This window comes from Amblyomma mixtum, chromosome 3, assembly GCF_055824585.1.
Source record: "Amblyomma mixtum isolate Tamu chromosome 3, ASM5582458v1, whole genome shotgun sequence".
Taxonomy (NCBI): domain Eukaryota; kingdom Metazoa; phylum Arthropoda; class Arachnida; order Ixodida; family Ixodidae; genus Amblyomma; species Amblyomma mixtum.
The window spans coordinates 67,014,715-67,033,820 of record NC_143014.1 but is presented as its reverse complement, the minus strand read 5'-3'; the positions used below and the strand labels follow the sequence as shown (position 1 = coordinate 67,033,820).

General features: G+C 52.4%; 1 protein-coding gene across 1 annotated transcript in view; it reads left to right on the top strand.

Moving 5' to 3' along the window:
- The first annotated feature begins 7,201 nt into the window (after positions 1 to 7,201).
- Positions 7,202 to 19,106, top strand: part of LOC149350493 (uncharacterized) — an 85,976-nt gene continuing 74,071 nt past the window's right edge. Inside the window, exon 1 of the mRNA XM_089579530.1 lies at positions 7,202 to 7,319. The gene's annotated coding sequence lies outside the window, so the exon portion shown is untranslated. The remainder of the gene's footprint in view (positions 7,320 to 19,106) is intronic.

The following is a 19,106-nucleotide window of genomic DNA, read 5'->3' as shown; positions in this document are numbered from 1 at the left end:
ACGTCCGAAACGCGTGACCTCTATGAATGTCGCAGCCGCCGTCTTTCAAATAACATCAACAGCTTGACCTTTCACAGCATCACTCCGTCCGGGCGACCCGAGGGCAGACTCGGCCGCTTGAAGCCGCCACCGCGAGTCCCCGCCGCATCATTGCTGCATGGTTGCTTATGTCTGCTAGGAATTCCTCCCAGGTCCGTGTTCGCCGATCTTAACCCTACCACTTTTCTATCCGCTCATCGCCACCTGCTCCGACCTGCACTGTCGAAGCTCGCATAATCGCATCACATTCCTCAGAGTGCCCTCTATCGGGCTCAAAAAGCCGCTTCTCAAAATACCGAGTATAAGCATTTCAAAACGGCAAACGCCCAAGAAACCGTAACTGAGTTTCAACCAAACTGACTTCATGGACACCATCGCAAAACCTATCGTGTGCGCTTTGATTGACTAAACTGGTACCCGCGGCGGTGGCTCAGTGGTATACGGTGCTCGGCTGCTATCCCGAAAGACGCGGGTTCGATCTCGGCCGCGGCGGCTGAATTTCGATGAAGGCGAAATTCTAGAGGCCCGTGTACTGTGCGATGTCAGTGCACATTAAAGAACCCCAAGGTGGTCGCAATTTCCGGAGCCCTTCACTACGGCGTCCCTCATAGCCTGAGTTGCTTTGGGACGTTAAACCCGAATAAACCAATACTGTGATAATTGCACGATAATTAACCTTTCTAGTCAGACCAGATAAACAAACAAAACCAAGCAGGAAATTGATCGCGTTGTGGAATCGAACCAGGGTCTTCGGAGTGCGAGACGAGCACGCTAGCCACTCCGCCATGCCAGCTGGGTGGTACGGAATGAACAAAGGCGCAGTCTAGTGAATACGGTGTCTTCGTTCACTCCCATCTTCCTCCCTTCCCGTTGCGGCGAGGTTCAGGTGTCCACCGAGATATGCGAGACAGATACATTTCCTTTCCTCAAAAACCAATTTACCGACGAGCAAGGCGTACCTTGCCACGGTCCATTTATGTCTCTGCTACTCTGGGTACGTTTATCGTTCGCCTCGTTCATTTATTCCTGTCTTGTGCACGCGAGCGCACCGTCTCGGCAAGAAGTTCCTTCCTGGCACGTATCCCTGCCCCCGTCCTCCGAAAGAAATAATCATATTTGAGGCATACCGCGACGCACAATGCGGCGCTTTCTCGGCAACGCCGGAATTCGAAAAGAAAGAAAAACAAATATGCCCGCTCAACCGGGATGTTTCAGTCATCTGGGTTCCAGCTCATTAAGGTCTACCAGGCAATGAGGCTGCCCATCGCCTCGCTCGAGATATATATACCCGAGGGGCCGTAGAAACCCCGCCACTCGGAGACAAAGACCCCCTCATCACCTACAAGGAGCTCTCTGAGACTCCCAGACTAGGCCGAAGGATCTATCCATCACCAGATAGGTCCCTAACACCCTCAGAATGTAGGGCCTGGCGAAAAATTCAGGACAATCGCTTCTTCCCTAATGTTACTCTGCATAATGAGCTTACAGGCGACCCGGAGGCTTGCAATCTCTGCAACGTACCTCTGAGTCAAAATCATCTAATCTGGCAGTGCCCCGAATCTCCGGGAGCTAAACAGACTGATCCCCTCGATCAAGTTGCCTGGGAGTCCTACATCCACAGCCTAAATACGGATGTACAAAAAGATTGTCCTACGCCTGGCGGAGGAGCTCCAAGACCGCCTCTGCGGTCACGGCGCAGGAGGGCCGGCAAGGGGGAGACCCTCCCTCTGCCTGAGCCCCTGCCCCGAGGCCCATGTCGGTGTAAATAAAGTCGTCTCTCTCTCTCTCCTGGTGGGGCAGGGCCACGATAAGCGGCTGTACCATGGAGTACGCATCTGACGTGTACTCCATAACTACCCCTAATAGCGGGTGGAGAACGGGGAACTTCCCTTACTAAGGCTGTCGTCGTCCGGACGGGTGAGAGAAAGCGACTTGGGAGTGCAGGGCAAGAGAGAAGCGTAGCGAAATTGCTTGATTGCGAGAGATGTAACACTGCCGTTAATATCAATTAAAAAAATTCATGCGGTGGCGCGTCTCAGAGACGAATCCTGACAACCGCCGGAGTATAGCAAACTTTCGACCAGAGGTAGTCACAGGCCCTTTAAAAAGTATATAATTTTTTGTCTTTCCGTTTTGTGGTAAACAAAAATTGGCAAACGATTACACTTCTCGCTAATGCGATTTCTGAGCGCAGATGCTGCGGTATTTCAACCATAGGCGACTGCAGGCGGAACACGCAGGGCCGAACGGAACCGAACATGTCCGACCCGCTGCCGCTCAGCTTGTACTATAGCTGAGCCTCTCTCGGGGAATCCTCACTGGAAACATTTGGATATCACATTAGTCACGTGACAACGACGCACGCAAGGATATCAACTCAGGCTAATATCAATCGTCGGAAATTGCATTAAATTCGCCGCCTGACAGGGACATGGGCGTCCGGAGGGGGGGGGGGGGGGGGGGGGGGGGCAAGGGGGGGCGGCTGCACCCCCCTGGAAAATCACTCACTCGAACCGTGAGTGATGGCCGCACGCCAGGGGCGGTGGTGCGCTCAGCCAAAAGGGTAAAAGCAGCCCCGCTTCCACGCTTTGGGGCACATCTGCGAAATGCCGCGTCCGGGCGCGCGCCGTCCCGCCGTTTTCAAACCACGCCATCGTTAGCTCTACAAAAGGGCGACCTGTTGCAGACATGCAGCGGCACCGGCGAGCGTATTTCGAGCCGTCTTGAGATGGGTGTCTGTTTCTTTCATCTCTAGAGAGATAGCGACACGGAGGCAAACAGTGCACAGGGCATGTTGTTTTCGCCTTCGGATACGTTCGTACGCCGGCCACCGATGAATTCTTCAGGAGGGAAGGACAAATCAGCCGTGTCCACCCCCGCTTTGTGGGGCTGCTCAGGGGCAAGCGGGCGATGAGTTGGCGCCGCCGCCGCTCACTGTCTCCTCCGATACACGGGAGAGCGCATTTCGGTAGAAGCGCCGCTTTCAGAATCTTCGGCAAAGGGGATTAGCTGCTTTTGTTCACGGCGACGCAGTCTCCAGAGGCGCCCCCACACCAGCGTTCCTTGCGTTTTCTCCGAAAACCAGCGCCTTTGGTGAACGCAGCCCGATGGCGCCTGCCTGGCTCGCCTGTCACCTCTGGCTGGGCCTCAAATCCCAACAGCGCTCATGTACTGTGCGATGTCAGTGCATTGTAAAGAGATCCAGGTGGTCGACATTATCCGGAACTCTGTACTACTCCGTCCCTCATAGCCTGAGTCGTTTTGGGGCTGTGAACCCCATAAAAACACACAAAAAAAAATTTCCGACCGGAGTGGCGAGTGTCCCTTCCCCTCGGAAGTCGCGCAGCGTTCCTTTCACCCCCAAAGTGCGCATTCGGGGATATTCCCTTGCACGTGTGCGCGCCTCTGTATTTGTGCTTCGGTGCCTTTAGTGGCCGGTTGTCAACGAAGGTGAGAACAACCACGACAGCGGACGAGAAAACGACGAGAGGCGAGCAGTGTGTGTGCGGTTGCTCGACTGTGCGGATGCGCGAGCAAGATGGAGCGAGGTGTATGAAGCGGCGAGCGTGCATTTATCTTTTAAATATTTCGTTGTATATATAGTCGTCTTTTGTTTTCAACGTACGCGTTCAACCGTTTTTCCAATCAATGTGTATGATGAGTGTGCACCGAGAGCGTGTAATGAAGCACGGAAATGAATTTATCACCCGTGTAATTACGCAATTCGCCCAGAAAAATCCGAGGCGCCTACAGTTGCTGTTCAAGGAAGACTGACGAGTGACTGTAGTGGCGTGTTTGTGAACATATTGTGCTGTGTGCTGGTCATCAATCCGGGTGAGTCGAGAACCCGTATGCAGCAAGACTGAGCACTCTTCTCCACGAAGTGACAGTATCTTTTTGCATTTTTTAGTAACTTTAATTGTTTCTTCGTTGATAAACTCCAATATCTCTCTCCTAGCCACGCTTTAATTTGCTGTTTGTAATTTTTCTTTCATGTGTGTATTTCCCTTCTTTTTTATTTATATATAAATAAATGAATTTACTCCGCAAATAGTGCCTTTTTGCTACGAACATACCCCCCCCCCCCTCCGGCGCCAAGAACCAATGGAGCCCCCCCTGCAAAAAATTCTGCGGACGCCCTTGGACAGGGAGCTATTGCAGAAGAGTTTTCTGGAGGGCTGTAGTTGGTGCTTCTCGTTCATGATTAAACTGCGCGAATGAACGGAGGCAGAGACAGGAAACTTGTACACACACAGAGTGCAGGAAACACGTACACACTGGGCAGTACGTGTCTCCTGTTTAGTCATGAACGAGAGCTATTGGAGTTGCCTGGAATTGAGTGGGTGCTGTAGCGCATTTCAGTATAGATTATTCGCTGTCCCCCCTCTTTTCCTCCAGATTCCTTAAATTTCGAGGGATTGATAATCATTCATGCTCGTAGCTGCCCACGGAACACCATATTATACACACTATCTGCTCTTACGCCACACTATTTCACACGACAACGTCACACATCATGAGTAAAAGCGGTCGCAAACGGAAGAAGGACGATTCCGCCCGTACTAATTAAAACGGCGCCGGAAAATACCACGGGCAACGGCCGGCACAGCTACCCTTCAACATTGCAATTTCGGTTGGGAGTCCATTCGACAGATTGGGGGGAAGAGGGGAGAGGCGATCGCCGTACGCCGAAGGCGGTAACACATTAGTCAAGCCGTCGACGCATTGCACAATCCCTTTAGCGCTGTCAAAAAAAAAAAAAAAAAAAAAAAAACAATCACGAAATTTCTGGAAGCAGGCGGCGGCGGCGCCGAGAAAGGGGTAGGCGCCGCACCTGGCGTCAAGCTGCGTCTCCTTCCCCCTAACTTCACGAGAGGGCTCGAACCAACTCGAACCGTAGCTCCGCGCGCGCCACTTCGCCAAGGTCGCTGGGAGAGGTCCCGTGCCGTGAGCTGACATTCTGTAGCGGGAGCCCGGGCCTTCGAGCGCGCTCCAAAGCAATGCTTTACTCTTTTTTTTTTCTTTTTTTGCCGCGGGTCGCCTTTGTCGCCTGCCTTCACGCTACCGCTTTCCGCTTCGCGCCCTCTTCGCTATCGCCGTCTTTCGTGCTCTTCTGCTTCTGCGTTCGCTCTCTTTTATCCTCTGATGCGCTCGTTCGCTCGGTTACGCCGAGACGTTTTTGAGCGCAGGACTACGGTTTTCGCATTAAGCATTTTCTTGCATAGACGTCGAATATAATACAGAGCAAGTAAAAAGCCTGCCGCTTGAATGGTCGCAGCCTGTCTGACACGTTGCAACCTGCGGGCATGAGAAGTGAGTTCTGGTGATGTTCCTCTCGCTGTCTCTCTGCCTTAGCCAACATGTGCAGGCGTAATATAGATCCTCGCTTCGACGTTATGGTCGTCTGAACTATGATTTGTCTGCCTTGCATACGTTTAAAACATTGCGCCTCCTCTTCGTTGTCATTTTATAAGCATCGTGAACGCAGGAGTTACACCGCTTTACGGCGACACGTTCCCTCCATAGCTCAGAGTTTGTTTCCTCCTAATCATGGTTTCTGGGACCCGTTGTCTTGCTTAGACAAGTAACAGATGCTCTTTCATGGAGGCGCGCTATCGAAAATTACTGCTCAAAAACAAGTCCAACTACTTACACTTATGCGTGATCTGTAATCGTGTTCCGGCCAAATGCTTGAGCCTTCTAAACAAGGGTAACGGTAGAGGCATACACCTGCTGGAGTGGTGAGATGTTCAGCAGGATGGTTCGGAAGGCCTGCACTTGCGATGCGGTTAGGGAAAAGTGGGATGGGGCGGGTGAGATGTTTGTAGTGAGTGCCAGAGTTGTTGATGACTATTGTTTAATGATCCTGTCCTGGCAACCCCGCTCCATATGCAACCATCCTGCTCCCCATTTGTGGGTGTGGCCCTCAGCAACCAGCTCGCCATGGTCGTCTTTTCGCTCTCTTCTAAGCATGACTGCGCATTGGTAAATGGAGGTATGGCACGTCTCTGTAGATAGGTATGCTGCTTTGCTCATGGACTCACAGCAATTCTCAAATTCTGCAAGGACATATTATGCAAATGTGCTCTGAACAACAAAGGAACGTGCTGCTCTCCTAGGCGCGTCTAGGCGTTCGGTATTGTGTTCACTCGTAAGCTCTGCTTTATTTTCGCTACTGCTTTTTTTCATAAACGTAATGGGAGGGAAGTGAAATTACGACGATAATATTATGGGCGCGCCACAATGGGTCCTACTGGGCCAGTTCCCAGCGTATGTAGCACCACCGGCAACGTGAGCAAGACGTGAGGCGCGGCCGGCGGCCGCACCTCGTGGACCTTTCGTTTCCTGACGTTTCCATATCGAAGCGTGACCGCGCGCATTTCAATACGGCCGCCTCTCAAAGGTGGCCTGAGCCTCGGAGACCACGAAAACCTGTCGAACCTGACCCAGAAGCGGTGGTTATGACTCTCTTTTCGACCACCGCGCCAGTCCCACCCCGAATTACGCCCTGGCGCAAGCAGCCGCACCCGGAAGGAAACCGAGTTTTCGTGCCTTTTCAGAAGAGAGCCAGCTGTATACCGATGCCTATCTGCGCTGGGTCAGCCACGGCTGGGGTCCGTTCGCTGCTGCGTCGGACGAGCCGCGGCGCAGTGTCGAGGGAGAATTTGAGAAATGGAAATGGCTCCGTCGCACGACCAAACGAGGGCGGAGCCACGCCGGCAAACTTTTGTTGCCGACACGAAGGGCGGCAAAACGCGTGCTCTGCGCTCCGGCAGCTCAGACAGCGCGTGCATCGCTGCGACGATAAACGCGACTGCCCGCGATTTCCGGCGGCCGGCGCATGGGAGCGCCCGGTGGCCACGGGGAAATCGCCCGGCGTCGTTAAGTTTTCAGAGCGCGGTGGCACAACGCGCCGAATGCCAAGCATGTTTTGAGATCGGCCGAGGGTGATAATGCTCGGGCATGGAATTTCGCTTCGTTTGTTGTAAGGGCCGCGCTGATGACTCGCGGGGCCGGTCATCGTATTTCAGAAATGGCGTGCTTACTCCATTGCACTCTTCTGTCGAACACAGGCCGCCTCGTCTGGGCTTAGCGACGAGGAGTCTGTGCGCCGAGGCCCGTTGAGGCAGGAAATTGCCGCTACGACGTGACGAATTCAAGGAGCGGACCGAAAGGTGCGTAGCGGGTGTCGCTTCAGAACAACGACGACCGCTGTTGCCCAATAAGCACGACCTTCGCAAGGACCGCGGAAAGCTTCAACTCGATCGACTAATTAATGCGTAGGTAGTGAAAGTAGTGACCCCTCTTGCAATTCTTTTATTTTACTCCAGAATATTTTCTACGCTTCTGCTTTACATGAAGCGAGTGTACAGCTGATAGATAAGAAATTTGCAGTAGTATTCAATTGCTGTTCGCCCCGAGGCAGTTGATAAAAGTTTTCTTTGCTGCACCTCATTATGTCCTTAGGCGAAATACGAGCATCGAGCTCACTCCGGCAAGAAATTTATTTCGGAAAATGTATTGGGAAGGTAATATCCACGTTACGGCTTATACCGGTGAAGCATGCTTTTCTCTTCTTTTTCTTTTTTTGATAGAAGCTTTGGGCAAGTGTTTGAACGCAACTGCGGTACTTCGGACATGGTATTACGCTCACACAGCTGAGTAAGGATTGCAAGCTGGGCTAGTTGGTTTTACATTGCTTTGGGTGACAAAAAACGCTAAAAACACAAGTACAAAGACAACACACGGCAAGCACTGACTCGGAACTGAGCGTTTATTCAGAAGAAAGGCATCGAATAAATAAAAACCTCTCACTTCGCGCTGTTCGTCACCCAAAGCAGCCATATACCTGAAGAGCATAAATTGTTGCACTAAGTCCGTATTCCAGTGGGCGATTGGGAGCAAGTTTTCTTGCTTCACGAAGCTGAAGAGCGTGTTTAAATGAGCGATTTGGGTCCTGATAGTTCCGATTGAACCGCTACGGTGTGGACCCTAGACGTCTTGCTCTTTCGCGGATTAGGACATGTGCTCTGGATCACCGTTTGGAATTCGCTATAAGATACTTCAATAGCAACGTGGTATACAACCATGCAGACAATTTGTCAGTAACGAAGTGCGAGCGTTTGTTTCCGCCCTGTGGTTTTCTCATTAACCCTGACATTTATGTATATATCAAAGAAACGAACTGATGAAATATACCGCTTCGCTTCGCCTGTTACTTTTGGCAAAGACTGTACTTGATAGTTGCGCGTGGCTACAATCTTGCCAGAGATATCTGGTCTCCTCTTACGTCACAAAGTGATAAGACCGCGTGCTGGCGAGAACTGTAATTTCCCCGCATCAGCGGAGTGAAAAGGGCCCCCAAGGTGGTGTTAGTTAACGTGTCTTGCCGTCGCCAAGCTGCAGAAGCGTTTAGCCTCGCCGTACTTGGCCACGAGTTCACTTGACGGCGCGGCAAGTCACGCAATGTGTACTGCCGCGCTCGCTTAGAGGAGATGTTATTTGTACGAACATGGAATGATGGGGCCTTGGGGGCAAATGCCTTGAAAACTGTAGCAGCGCATGACTAGTTAGTAAGGGCTAAAATACAACTAAAAACGGCTAAAAACTAAACTAACTACAAAATCTAAAAGCATCTAAAAGCTGGCCAAGTAGTCGCCCCCAAAATTAAAAACAGGGGTCCAAAAAGGAGACTACTGGCTTAAAATCAATAAAAGACAAATAATAAAATACTAAAAGGTGCTAAAAGCAAGGAGGTGTCAGATAACTAAAGTCCTACGGGTTGGGAGGGGCAAGGCCGTCACTTCACCAACCGCGCAAAGCGGCTGAGCATTATAATGCTCCCGACCAGTGTTCTTGCAGAGAGCCATCCTAGATCGGCCTTTGTGAGACCAAGTACGGCACCAACTTTCGCGGTCTCTCTGCACAGCATAGACCTTGCCCCGAAGGCCATCCCCCAGAACTTGACGGTTTCACCAGGAAAGTGTGGGCGGAGTTGTTCGTACTTCGCTGCTTTGTAGGCACACATGCTTTTGAGAATTCCTACGTTCGTGTCCCACGTCACAGCGAAATCGACCACGTGGACAACCCCGCCCTTCCTAACAATCATGTCGGGGCGGAGACATGAGCCGCTCGGGGCTGCAAAAGTCTTCTCTCTTTCTATGACCGCTGTAGGGTCTTTCTCAAGTACCAGCCTGGCGACATTCTTTGCGACAAAGTTGTGGCGCTCAGTGCGTGGCAAGGATATACTCTTGCACTCCTGGAGAATATGGTACGCGGTTTCTGGAGCGCGGCCACAGCGCCGGCACAGGCGGTCGTCAGGATTTGTTGAGTGTTTATTGGACAGTGTTCGTGTTGGATAAAGATTCGTACGCAGCCGTAGAGCCTTTATCCTGTCGCCATTTTTCATGATACTGGAGGTGTAAGAAAGCCATGAATTGGCTGAAAATTGATCAAGAGTGAACAATCATTATGCGGCGCGCCAATACCATACCAGTTCTGGTGGTCAACACGAGTTTACGTGCCTAATTGGTTTGGTTTATAGGGGTTTAACGTACCAAAGCGACTCTGGCTATTTACATGCCTAATTCTTTTTGTGTCAAGAGTAATGGCACCTGTTGTGTCCCCTTATTGCTTTTGTGTGTGTGCGCCCCCGCGTCCTCCTCCTAACGACCACTCGCATCCTCCTCCTAACGACCACTTGCCCCTCGTCGCACGCTGTCGCCAGATGCCCCCCCATGGTGCGCCCCCGCACCCTCCTCCTGTTTTGGGAAGCCACTCCCTCCCGTGGACGCTTCTCCGCTCCCTCCTTTCTTCGGGCGGCCAGTTCGGCTCCTGCCTCGGTCGACGCTGGTCGCACCCTCATCGGCTTTAAATAAACGAAGTCTTAAAGTACCGTGTGCGTCTTTCGCTGCATTCAACACAGCGACCGGACACGACAGTGGCGACGAGAAAGTGGATTCGACCCGTGCTACGCAACGCTATTGACAAGCCATGGCTACGCGAGGGTTTCCCAATCAGATACCAGAGTTCAACGGCTCATCGTGGTCATCGTGGGTTGGACGCCTTCAGTTCTACTTTGAAGCTAACAACATCACAGACCCAGCCTTGAAGAGGGCCAACCTGCTGACGCTGTGCGGGGAGCAGACCTACGATACTGTCTGCGCCCTTATTCAGCCAAGCACACCAGCGGCAGTGTCTTACGACGACATCGTAAAAGCGCTGCAAAAGCACTACGACCCAAGGCCATCCGAGGTCTACAGCCGGGCTCGCTTCCAACGACGAGATCAACTGGGAGGAGAAACTGTGAGCGCCTACGTAGCCGCGCTCAAGAAGCTCGCTGCCGACTGCAATTTTGGAACGCTGTCGACAACAGCTACCGGGCAGGAGGGAGACGCAGCTTCTTCTGCTAACACCACCATGCTTCCCTTGGACGTGATGTTACGCGACAGATTTGTGTGCGGACTGAGTGACGAGTCACTGCAGCAGCGCCTGTTCGCTGAGAAGGACCTCACATTCAGCAAAGCTTACGACATCGCCGTTCGAGCGGAGAGCGCCGGTCACCAGCAGAGAGGGATTCGCCGGAACACCGAGCCGGTACACCAGACAAGCAACCAGGTGCGCAAGCCTTCTGTTGTTGTAAAATCGGTCAAAAAGGCACAACGCTGCTGGCGGTGTGACGACCAACACAACCCCCAGGGATGTCGATTCCAGTCAGCCACGTGTAATTTTTGCCACAAGCGAGGGCATATCGAAAGAGCATGCATTACGAAACGGAGACTTGCCAAGATAAAGTCACCTTCCCAGCCTAATCACAGCGTCAACGCCTCAGAGAATACGCCGCTATCTGATCTCCATGGAACAACATCAGCAACACCATCTGTGTTGTACGACCTGAACACCATGAATCTCGGCACGCGACCGAAGATTTTTACAGAAGTAAGCGTACATCACCAGCTGATTAAGTTCGAGGTGGACTCCGGCGCAGCCTGTACTCTGATCAGTGAGGACACGTTCCGAACTTCATGGCCATCTGACGCACCCGCCCTGCAACAAGACGACACGCACCTGCGAACGTGGTCAGGACAGAATCTGCCACTATTGGGCTCTGCCAACGTGCAGGTTAACTACAACGGCCAGACCCATACGCTACCTCTGCTTGTTGTGAAGGGCACAGGATCAAGCCTTCTAGGGAGAAACTGGTTTTCTCCACTAGGCGTGATGATATGCGGCATACACCAGACGCCGAGCCAGAACATGGTTGAGCAACTGCAAGAGAAATACGAAAGAGTATTCTCGGAAGAGATTCCAGGAAACGAAGGGCCCCCGGTCACACTGGAGTTGCTGGACAACGCGCAACCCAAATTTCTGAAGGCCAGGCCGGTGCCGTTTGCTCTCCGAGATTCAGTTGAAAAAGAGTTGGACAAACTGGAGCAGCAAGGTGTCATCGAGCCGACGCAGCATTCAGAATGGGCCACACCACTTGTCGTAGTTCGCAAGAAGAACGGAACCATACGCCTCTGCGGAGACTACCGGAGCACCGTCAATCTTGCGACTAAAGCGTCCTCTTACCCGCTACCGACACCTGAAGAAGTATTCAGTGTACTACGTGGCGCAAGAGTCTTCAGCACATTGGACCTCACCCAGGCGTATCAGCAGCTGAAGGTGAGCGAGTCAACTGCTGAATTATTGGCAATTAACACACTGAAAGGCTTGTACAAAGTCAAGCGACTGCCTTTTGGCGTAGCTGCAGCCCCGGCCATATTTCAAAAATTCATGGAGACAGTGCTTCAGGGCATCCCAGGAGTTTGTGTCTACCTTGACGATGTCATCATCAGTGGCACTTCCACTGAAGAGCATGCAGTGCGCCTAGAGCTCGTTCTCGAAAGGCTAGCAAACGCTAATTTGTGCATAAGCAAATCGAAGTGCTGTTTTGCGGTGCCAGAGGTGCAATTTCTGGGACACCGAATTGATGCGGAAGGCATTCACCCTACCGAGGACAAAGTGCGAGCGATCACAGAAGCACGAGCTCCAACAAACAAGCAGGAGCTACAGGCTTTTCTCGGACTCTTGACGTTCTACGACCGGTTCTTGGAACAAAGAGCTACCGTGGCCAACGACTTATACCAACTCCTTCGGAAAGATGTGACATGGACATGGTCGCCACGCCATCAGCGGTCATTCGATGCCCTGAAAGACCTGATTCGAAGATGTACAGTCCTCCGCCACTACGACGAAAGGAAGCCTCTGCTTTTGGCTTGCGACGCATCACCGTACGGAGTCGGCGCGGTTCTATCGCAAACTGACGAGCAAGGAAGGGAAGCTCCCATCGCCTTCGCCTCACGTACGTTGTCGCAAGCAGAACGCAACTACGCGCAACTTGACAAAGAAGGGCTAGCCATCGTCTACGCGGCGACACATTTTCACCAGTACATTGCCGGCCGGAAGGTGACCCTTATAACCGATCACCGACCGCTATTGGGCATTCTGGGACCACAAAGGCCTATGCCACCAACTTTGTCTCCGCGAATGACACGTTGGTGCATCAAACTCTCAGCGTACGACTACGCTCTGGTCTACCGCAATGGGAGTAAACATCAAAACGCCGATGCGCTAAGCCGTCTGCCACTAGACGCAACTGTTGACGAACCATTTCCACCAGGAGACGTTCTGATGTTCGAAGCACTGCCAGAACCTCCGCTTACAGCAGGCACAGTTGCAGCATCTACGCAGAAGTGCGCAGCTCTCCGGCTAGTTTACACAGCTGTTCAACAAGGCAACGTGCATAAACTCAAAGGGGACAACTTCGACGCTTACCGCAGGCGAGCTACAGAGTTGAGCACCCATCGCGGCTGCATCATATTTGGGTCCCGAGTTGTGATGCCGAGAGAACTACGCGCACAAGCTATGTCTCTCATCCACGCCGGACATCGGGGCATCGTTGCAATGAAAAAGTGTGCCAGAAGCTACATGTGGTGGCCTGGCATTGACAACGACATCGAAACAGTGGTGCGAGAATGCAAGCCTTGCCAGAGCAGCCGGAGCGCCCCGCCGAAAGCTCCTGTCCCAGAATGGGAAAAGCCAGACACACCATGGCACACACTGCACATTGATTTTGCAGGACCAATTGAGGGCTGCACTTTCCTTGTGGTCGTAGATGCCTACACAAAGTGGCTTGAGATAAGGCAAATGGGACAGACGACTTCGGCAGCAGTCATTGACAACCTCCGATCACTATTTGCAACGTTCGGCCTGCCGCGCAAGGTAGTGTCGGACAACGGAACACCGTTTGTGTCTGCGGAGATTCTCAAGTTTTATCGCGACAACGGGATCTCCTCAGTTACATCGGCCCCCTACCACCCAGCGACAAACGGACAAGCCGAGCGCTACGTAGCCGAGCTAAAACGCGCCCTTGAAAGAGATCAGACAGGCTCGCTGCAGCGCCGCCTTGCGCGCTTTCTCTTCAAGCAGCACACGACGGTTCAGAGCACAACAGGCGAGACCCCCTCGAAAATGATGTTCGAGCGTGAAATGCGAACCCAGCTCACAGCCATCCTCCCCGAGCCAAAGGCAGAGACGTTCCGGGAAGAAAAAGCAATTCCGCGCTGCGGCACGCTTAATGAGGGGCAGCGCGTCCTCGCCCGACAGTTTCTGAAAAAGCCACGCTGGGAGGAAGCTACAATTGTCAGACGCATAGGCCTGCGCTCTTGGCTCGTCAACATACATGGCACAGTAGCACGCCGACATCTCAACCAGCTGCGTAGATTTACGACGCCGTCTGAGAGCTGTCCGCCAGCGGAGAGAACACGTGCACCATCTTCCCACATAGCCTGGCACCTCTTCCCGGAAGAAGAGACTTCGCCCAGGACAGACCTAGGAGACACAGCGAACAACAGCCAGCCTACAAGTGTTTCCCCCCCGAGCGCACAAAGCCAGCGCGCCTCCACGCGTGAGCGCCGACCCCCTGCACGATACCAGGCAACTTTCTAAGGGGGAAGGAAGTGTTGTGTCCCCTTATTGCTTTTGTGTGTGTGCGCCCCCGCGTCCTCCTCCTAACGACCACTCGCATCCTCCTCCTAACGACCACTCGCATCCTCCTCCTAACGACCACTTGCCCCTCGTCGCACGCTGTCGCCAGATGCCCCCCCATGGTGCGCCCCCGCACCCTCCTCCTGTTTTGGGAAGCCACTCCCTCCCGTGGACGCTTCTCCGCTCCCTCCTTTCTTCGGGCGGCCAGTTCGGCTCCTGCCTCGGTCGACGCTGGTCGCACCCTCATCGGCTTTAAATAAACGAAGTCTTAAAGTACCGTGTGCGTCTTTCGCTGCATTCAACACAGCGACCGGACACGACAGCACCCTACATATCCATTCCACTCTTGTGGTAGACGTCTGCGTTCTGTAGGTTTACAGCGATTGCTATTAACCGCCCGTTCTGTGTTGAGTAGCAAAGCAGACATTTGGGCTAGTTGGTGTGAATTCATGGTGGAAAACTAATGTGCTTAGTTTTCCCGAAAACTAATGTGCTTTTTTGCCACCGAGATAAGGTGACCGGGGAGCTGATGGAAGCGTTCTTTATTCGAAAAAACGGCAAACGGTGCGTCAGTGATCCTTCAGTGGCCTTGTCAGATTTGGAATTTAGGTTCTTAAATAACCGGGTGCACACGCGCGCTGCTCCTGTTTAGATCATCTTTCACGCCTTGCACGTAATCTGTTATGACGTACGCAGTCGCGGGTGGTTATTGTATATATTCTGTTCTGTTCTTTCAAATAAACCTTAGTTGCGAGTCAGCGCTTGTAGTGTCTCCCCTCTTTTCTTTGTTTTCTGCCTTAGTTTGCGCTGTTTTTTTTTCCACCATGAACTGTGTTGAGTACCCGCGTTGTAGTAGTAGTAGTAGTAGTAGTATTAGTAGTAGTGGTGGTGGTAGTAGTAGCAGTAGTAGTAGTAGGGGTAGTACTAGTAGTAGTAGTAGTAGTAGTAGTAGGGGTAGTAGTAGTAGTAGTAGTAGTAGTAGTCGGCATAACCGGAGGATGGTAACCGCGGTGGCCACGGTAACAAACCACCCGTGAAAGGTGGAGGAGGAGGGTTGCAATGACGTCACTCAAACTTCAACTCTCCTGCTTTTTGTCCTCCAGACTCATAACGTCTCTCATTAGGTCAGTGCTACTTGGAGAGAGTGTCTGAAAAATAAACACTGGTCTGTACATGTTTGCATGTCACTAATTCTTTATCGCGAAATGAGAGCCATAGTGAGAGCACCTCAACGTCAGTCGCCGAATTCTGGCGTTACGCAGGAATGACAGTACTGCATTTTTTTTTAAATTGTTTTTCTGTGTTGTGTCGAGGACCTGATTCTACTTTTGACATATAAAGACGTACCACTGTGTTCACCCAAAGATATGCCGCTAAGCCCGACGCACTAAAGAAACCATGCTTGTCCTCTTCATAACGGAAATAATGCGCGTCACGTCACATGTGTGCGTCACACGCAGGACCATGCAAAATAAAGAAAGCCTAGTGAACGCCGGAAGTATCATTCGGTGGTACCAGGAACTAAGTTCGTTCTACTCATGGGCCCATATAATATAACGATTCTGTTGCAGTTCTGTTTCATTGTTATTCTCCTCGACCTTCGCCATTGCCTGGAGCGACGCCTCGCCCCAGCTATCGCCGGGATCTGGCAGTCGTCGCGCGATAGGAACAAAATAGAATCGAAGGAAAGGCGCCGTTACATTACACCAGCTGCGGAGCCAACTCGCGGCCCGTTTCAGCACCGTGGTATAGACCATTACGGAACCGTGCGGGGTTGTTCCGTCCCAGGCGTGCCTTACGCGTTGAATCTAGCTACCTGGACGATGAAACAAGGCCCGCGCACGCGCCAACTTGTTTCCGCTGCTGACGCCAGAGTAGGCAGCGCTCGGTCATTGTTTCGTCTTGCCAGCGGGTGGCGGTGCCGTATTCGCTTCCACGCCACGCGGCGCGCATGGCGAGTAGGCCGTGTGGTGCGCGCCGCCGGGCGCTTGGCCAGCTTCCATGCATGCACGGCCTGTGGCCGCGTGCGCGAAGACGCTCGCGCGTTGTAGCAAGCCCGATTAAGCCGGGATATGGAGCGTACACGCGTGAGCTGCGCGTTCCCGCTGCTGCTTCTGCGCCGGCAGCCCAACCTGTTCCCGCCCGGCTGGCCTCATCTATCTCTTTTTCTCGCCTCTGGCGTTGTAGTAAACAGAAATATGTAAGGCCGCGGAGGGGGGGGGGGGGGGGGGGGGGGTGATTCCGGCGATGGTGAAGCGAGCAGATAGGACGTTGCTCGCGCGTGCCGACTGTCAGCGAAACCACGGCTGGCCAACCAGCGTTTACCTCTACTGTTGCACAGTTTTTGCTTTTTTTTTTTTGCGCACGCCTCCCTGCTCCCGCAGTCCATAGGTACTTTCGTGCAGTGTCTCGTCACGTTCAATTACTTCTTCGAGAATTAAGCCCCCGAGTGCGCGGCTTAATTGAAAAAAAAAAAAAAAACGCATGGCAACGTGAGCGCCGCGGTAGCGTTAAGTTTTGGGAAAACGGAAAAACCTTGAACGAAGCTTATTATCGCTGTCGTCGTTCCACTGGCGTAGTGAGTAGTGCAACCATTCAGGACAGTGCGCAATCTACCTTCAACACCTACAACTGACAATCATTTTTCTTTCACCTTTCTCCTTTGCGGAGCGTGATATATAAGGCACGCAATGGCTGGCCACAAAGGGGCGTTTCCGAAATGATGCGCTGGCTTCTTTCATCATTAGTTTGAGAACATATTTTGCAGTTAGTCTGCTGGAGTGCCACATCTGAACACTAAGAAACAGCGCAGAGAGAGAACAAATGAAAGAAGCAGACGATGCGTCATCAACGAAATTTTATTCTAGAAAGCGCGATACATGTATGGGAAGCATCCGAAAGGGAAAAAAAAAAAAACATTACGCAGGAAAGTTGTGGCGCTGTCGCGGAGTAATGGCTTCTATACACTTCAAACGGGATAAAACACATCTCATTCCATCTCAGGAGCACCGACGGCAAGCTTGCTCAAGTATTGCCGCTATGGTGTAGGCTACAAAACGCGTTGAGCTAAAGTATTTTCAGGTACACCCACGAAATGCTGGTGCTATACTGAATAAATGCATTCCATTCTCACCCATTACGATTGGTGACGGATTGTTGCGCCTTTCATTTTCCTGGTAGTTCAGAAGCTCACGCTATCTGCTTTTTCGTCTACCAACTTCTGTATCTTCCTCTTGTTCAAAGTCCACCTGGATAACATGGATAAACCTGTCCTCCAATCTGCGCGGCCTTGCAAGCAGTGTGCGTTATGTGTGGCCGCGTGTATACCTACACAGTGTACTACGCTTGTAAATACGCGGGACCGTGCCCTTTATGCTATCCTGGCGTGCTCATGCAGTGCGTACGGAAAAAGGTTGCCCCGAGAATCTGGCGTGCAGTCGATGCATTTCTACATTAAAGTATGTTTTAACGGACAGCCAGCGCTTTGTGTGTCTCCTTCCATTGTCCTGTCCTTTGCGCCCCTGCTATAATTTTCAGAAGCAGTTCTACGAAGCGGCTGGTCGTACCCACAGTATGTATACAGTGGTCGCCCTTATGCTGTCTGCTCTGCTTTCCTGTCTCATTCGAATCTGCATAGCACTGCGTCTGCTTGACTCCTGCGCTCGCATGTTGCTTGCTTACTCTAACGCGCCGACGTGCACGCGATGGTTCTTCGCACATACGAGGGCGGTTTTTCGTGGGAAGCTCCTCTGAGGGGTCGTCGCTGATACAGCGGTCATGCATGTGTGGAGCCAGGGCCGTTACACCGTCTTTGCATAATTATTCACTGTTCCGACGTCGCGTCACCGCAGTGACACCAATCGGAAGCATTAGGGTCGGTCGGTGGCGACTCTTGCCCTGCAAGCATCGATACGATATGGGGCTGACGTGAAATCTGCGCTCGCGCATTGAAACCTGGAAGAACAGAAAGCAACAGCGAGGGTGTACTTCAGCTGCTGGCGCAAAGGCGTTGTATGGGGACCTATCGGACGAGGTGGCGGAAGGTCAAGAGGTTGCAAGATGCGTAGTAGTAGCCGTGGGTGTTTCGCGAGCAAGATGCGTAGGTGGGGATTGCCCACTCAAGGATGGTGACCGCGGCGAGTTCGATAGTCGCGTGTCAGCTGGTCTGATCAAAGATTGGAGCCAGGTTTCGGTCCCTGTGCGTCTGACCTATCGGTCGCCCACGACGAGCGACGTGTGACGACTGCGCTGCGTCGATTACGGGGGCGCTGGCGTCGACAGCAAACGCCCCTGCATGTCGTGAGGCGCCCGCAAACGGTTGTGGCGGTGCTTTTATTTCTGTTTAGATTCTTACATGTAAAACTGTAGGCAGCGTCGAAATATTCCTTGTTTCGTTTACTGCTAAATCAAGCGCACGTTCGCAAAACTGAATGCGAAGCTGAATGACAGTTCAGAAGCCAAAGCTGGTGAAATTCTACATGCCACGCCCTTTTTTTTTCTTTCACTTCAGCGGCATCGTTTATCAGTCAGTCAGCAACCTGCTCCTTCCGTGACAGGAAGCCTTCCGTTTCACGAATGTGAATGCTTTCGTATCAAGTTGCAGGACAGGAACGGTCACGCCTTGCCCCGCCCTACTAAATTCAAGCAGCGCTAAATTCTACCCACGTTCGCGTGAATTCAATGCACAGCCGGGATTAAATTTCCTATCATTTGGATCATACCGCACCTGAAAACAATGTGGCGCCATGCGCAGTATTCATGAACTTGCCGCACTTCGCCGCGTCGGTTCCACGCAATGCAAATTATGCCCTCTGTTTAAATGGCGGAAGCTAATGGGTGATCAACACGAACGGCATTTCTTGTTCCGTTCTCAGGCGGCCGGCCGAGTGCTTTTTGAGGCCGCCGTATGTATTACTCTGCGGTGAAGAGTCGTGACTTGAGAGTGAATGCGCTGCTGATTGCGGTACACAACTGGGCGTGGCCGTTTGCCGAGGCGTTGAGCCGCAGTTCCTTCCCTTTGTCTCGGCCGGCTCGTTTCC